General features: G+C 36.7%; 1 non-coding gene across 1 annotated transcript; it reads left to right on the top strand.

Moving 5' to 3' along the window:
- The first annotated feature begins 1177 nt into the window (after positions 1–1177).
- On the top strand, positions 1178–1284 carry LOC141603362 (small nucleolar RNA R71). The gene has a single exon (XR_012525243.1). It is a non-coding gene; the product is annotated as a small nucleolar RNA R71 (small nucleolar RNA).
- The last annotated feature ends 3640 nt before the right edge of the window (positions 1285–4924 follow it).

Below are 4924 nucleotides of genomic sequence, written 5' to 3'. Positions count from 1 at the left end.
CATATACTTTGCATAGGCCGGAACATGATTGATTAATTCCGTAAATGGAATTGAGACTTCCAAGTTTTTCACAATCTCCATGAATTTTCCAAGTTGGTCATCAAATTTAGGCTTAGCTTGACGACTTGGAAAAGGGAGTCTAATCACAATAGGTTCCTTCTCTTTGGCCTTTTCTTCATCCTTCTTTGAAACTTCTTGAATGGTGGGTTCTTCTTCTTTAGAGTTTTCAACAACTCTTTCCTTGTCACTAGCATTCACAACATCTTCATCAACGGGCCTCTTCGGCCCTTCATACCTTGTACCATTCCTCAAATGGATGGCACTCACCGATTCTTGTCTTGGGGGATTACCTTGAGGTGGTAATTGCCCCTTTTGTCTTTGTGAACTTGAAGATGCCAATTGAGACATTTGGGTCTCCAACATCTTTGTGTGAGCTAGTATGTTGTTAATGGTGACGTCTTTTGCTTGGCTATCCTTTTGCATTTGAGTGAAAAAATCTTGTTGGTTCTTTTGCATTTGGAGGACCACTTTTTGAACATCAAAACCTTGGTCATTTGATTGAGTGTATGGAGTTTGATTTTGGTAACCTTGGTTTTGGTTGTACAAGGGTCTTTGATTTTGGTTTCTCATTGGAGGTGGAGTGTATGTTGGTTGAGGGTTTTGAACATTTTGGCTTTTGTATGTGAGGTTGGGATAAAATTTGGTATTTTCATTGTAATAGTTGGAATAAAGGGTACCACTCTTGTATGCTTGGAAAGCATTCACTTGTTCACTTGTTCCCCTACATTCACTTTGGTCATGTCCCAAAGTTCCACAACTCTCACATACTCCACTTGGAATTGATGAAGATGCCACCATGGCATTAACATGTTGCTTAGGTGATTTGGAGGCTTCTTCAAGTTTAGCCATAGCCTTCTCAAACTTCAAATTAATGGTATCAATATGAGCACTAAGTTGAGCACCCAATTGAGTAATAGAGTCCACTTCATGCTTTCCTCCTCTAGTAGCCTTCCGAGGTCTACTATATTGTGAGTTATGGACCGCCATTTCCTCAATCTTGTTCCATGTTTCATTATCATCAACTTCGGTAAACATACCATTTGATCCCATATTGAGAATGTTTCGGGAGTCTTCATATAGACCATTCCAAAATTGTTGTACCAAGAACCACTCGCTAAGTCCGTGATGAGGACATGAGCGACAAGTTCCTTTGAATCGCTCCCAAGCTTCATACAAAGATTCTTCGTCCCTTTGTTTGAACCCCGTGATTTGGGCTCTTAGCATGTTAGTCTTTTCCGGAGGGTAGAACTTTTTATAGAAAGCAAGTACCAATTTCTTCCATGAGTCAATACCAAGAGTAGCCTTATCAAGGCTCTTTAACCATTGTTTCGCGGTACCAATCAAAGAAAAAGGAAATAAGACCCATCGAATTTGGTCTTGAGTCACTCCGGTTTGAGAAATCGCATCACAATAGTCATAAAAAGTCTCTATGTGAGAATGAAGGTCTTCACTAGGTATCCCTCCAAATTGGCTTCTTTCGACTAATTGGATAAATGCGGATTTTGCAATGAAATTACCGGTCAAATGTTGTGGTGTGGGAGTACCATTTGGTAGGTTCTCCTCGGTTGGTACGGAATGTGATGAAAATTTAGGCATTGTGGGTGGTTGATTTTGTGTTGGGTTATCCTCTCCTTCTCTTTCAAAAGGGTTGATGAACTCAATGTTATTTGGTTGAATATCCACAACCTCACCAATACCTCTCAAAGTATTTCTAGCAAGTCTTCTATTGTTGGTTAAAGTTCTTTCAATTTCAAGATCAATGGGTAACAAGTTACCTTGTGATCTCCTAGACATGCAAAATATCAAACAACTTGAAAACAATTAGAACCAACCTTAAGGAGTTTTACTTCCCCAAGGCAAAAAAAGACACAACTAAGAACAATCAAAGAAAATAAAATCAAGTTAACACCGTCCCCGACAACGGCGCCATTTTTGGTTCATCGGTTTTGTTACACGTCAAACGTTACCTAGACCAAAACAATATTTATAACTTCACAGACTACTCTACTATTAGTAAAGCGGTAATTAAAGGTCGGATCCCACGGGACGGGTATTGATGTAGGATTTTCGATTGCAAATGGTCGTGTCTAAGGGTGTCACAATTTGGGTTGAGATAAGAGATCACTGAACTAAATAACAATGTAAATAAACAAGCAAGATGATTAAAATGAGATGTAAACAATTGATTAAAAGCACTAGGGTGCCATGGGTTCGTAGGGGATACATGGGAATTGATCATACAAACATATTCTCAAATTATAAGCAAGCAATTATTGTTGTGATAGGATCGAGTTGGTTTATATCTGACAATCCTAGGAAGGTTTGGGTCCCGAAGCCGAATCGATTAGATTTTACAACACCTACAAGTCGATTTAATCCTCCCTACTCAACTATATGCATAGTCTAATGAGACTCGAGTTGGTTTATGTCTTACAAGTCTCATTGAATAGGTAAGTGATGGGTAAAAAAATGCAAGGATTCATAGGCTCGCATTTCATCAAACATAACATATGCATAAGTTGAGATCACAATAAGCAAGCAAATAAATTATGTGAACATATTAGATTAAGCATGAACATCCCCCATGTTGGTTTCCCCTAATTCCCCATTAACCCTAGTTAAGATGACTACTCACTCATTATCAAGTTTAACTTGCTAACAAGGTTGTCAATCATACTAGCAAGACAAAACATGATGAATAAATGAAGATGATTAACAATAATTGAAAAGGGATTAAGAGAATTATACCTAATGATGATTCCAAAATAATAAACAAAGAATAATAGAAGTACTTGATGATTGATGAAAGGTTGTCAATCCTCCAAATAAACCCCAAATAATCTTCAATTACCCAAAATAAATGATGAACAATAGAGGAATTAAGGAAATGAGATTTGTATTAATGCTAATTAAGAGTTGATTACAAGATTAAGATGAGATTAGAATAACATAAAAAGAGTATATGAAGGACATGATAATCTAATTAGTACAATGGGGTATTTATACTAAGGATTAGGTACATAAATTAGGGTTACTAAGGGCTTAAATGACGATTAAGACCCTTAAAGAAAGTTGAGGAAGTGCTCCTCTCGGAGGAGATGCGCATATCCGTTTTGGTGGTCTTCATGGAATACGCTCGTCCCGAGCGGCTTGGCTGAGGGACGGTCTGCATTGGAGAGGAATCCGAGCGGCTTGCTGAGGGCGACGCTCGGATTGAGAGGGTCCAGGACGAGCGGATTGGCCACGGGACGCTCGGATTGTAGCAAGCCAGGACGCTCGTCCCATGCACTGCGACGCCCGGATTGTTAGCCAGTCAGCTTCTCTTCTTTTCTTTCTCCAACAATCCTCAAGGATCTTGTTGGAGATGCAAGGATCTTCTCATCATTGCCCATTTACTTCATTATTTACATAGGCCTTCTAGTCTTGTCTTCACTTTGATGTTTGGTCATTAGATTCGATCAATTTAGCTCCATTTTGCCATGAAAATACAAGGTTCTTACTCCTTTCCTACCAAGGGATCAAAACCTCAAAGAATATGCAAAACGAAAGACTAAAGATAGTAAATGACCCAATTATGCACTAAAAAGCATAGGAACAAGGCTAATTCAGGGACTAAATATGCTCTAAAATGAGTCACATCAAATAGTCATTATTTTTATATATTTTATTTTAATTTTAACGTGTAACAAAATTTGTCTTATATTTCAAATTGTTCTTTTAAAGTTTATGGACAAACTTTAAGTCCGATTCAAATATTAACATAATAAAATGATATTAGCTATGAATTTTCAAACTATTATAATATTTGGTTATAATTTAAACCTCTTAATTTCAAATGAAAATCCCAAACTTTATGTTTTGACATATTATATTAATATTATATTTACTTCTGATTCAGCTTGATCCGATAGGATTCAAAAGTTATATCTTTTACAATTTGTGAAATACTTTACGTTTACTAAATTTCGTATTTGTGATTTTAAGACTATCGAGTTTTAAATCCCAGTTATTTTATTAAATGTTATTTTAAAATTACGGATGATTTCTTACCCGTTATTATAATTGTGTACTAGTTTATTAAGTTTACCGCCCAAATTTATGTAGTTTGCAAGTCGTAGTATGTCCCTTATTCTATTTGCTATCATCAAGGTTACCGACATTCCTCCTCCCTCATAATCATCTTCACTGTTCAATCGTCATCATTCTTTACTTCTCCTTCCTATAAATAGCCTATCACCACCGTTATCCGTAACTAGAGTAATTAAGTATGATTAGATCATGATCAACCCTCAAATAGCAAACCAAACTTTCGATAGTTGTAATGGTTAAGTAAGGACTTAGTAGAACACGCAAACCTAAACCGCATGGATTACCCGAGTCATATATGGATTTATGTTATAAACTCATACCTGCTATCCTACTTGCATAGCCATATGTAATAGAGTACTTAATAAGACCAATCATCCACTTTAGCATGCGAGTTAACGTCGTTATGTAATACCCGTATAAGTAGAAAATTGGCATCTTAAAACCCTCCGAAAACGATCATCCGGACTCCAATTGATACGTTTCAAAAGCCAAGATTTATTATTTTTCCAAGCTTGTCGTAATGGTAATAATTTTAGCTGATGATCATGAATGTATAATAACCGTATTGTGAAGATTAGATTCGTTGTATACCAATCCACTTGCCCACATTCTCCACTTGCTCATTACTACCTTTATCAACTTGGTTACTACCTCCACCCACTTGATGAATACACCTCCCCCCCCACTTGATCAATTTGCTAACAACTTGCTATTAATGGCATTCAATTATGCATTAAAATATTATCATCCTTTTTTCTATAAATGGATGTAAGGT

This window comes from Silene latifolia, chromosome 9 (genome assembly GCF_048544455.1).
Source record: "Silene latifolia isolate original U9 population chromosome 9, ASM4854445v1, whole genome shotgun sequence".
NCBI classification, from domain to species: domain Eukaryota; kingdom Viridiplantae; phylum Streptophyta; class Magnoliopsida; order Caryophyllales; family Caryophyllaceae; genus Silene; species Silene latifolia.
This window is presented reverse-complemented; position numbering and strand designations above follow the sequence as displayed.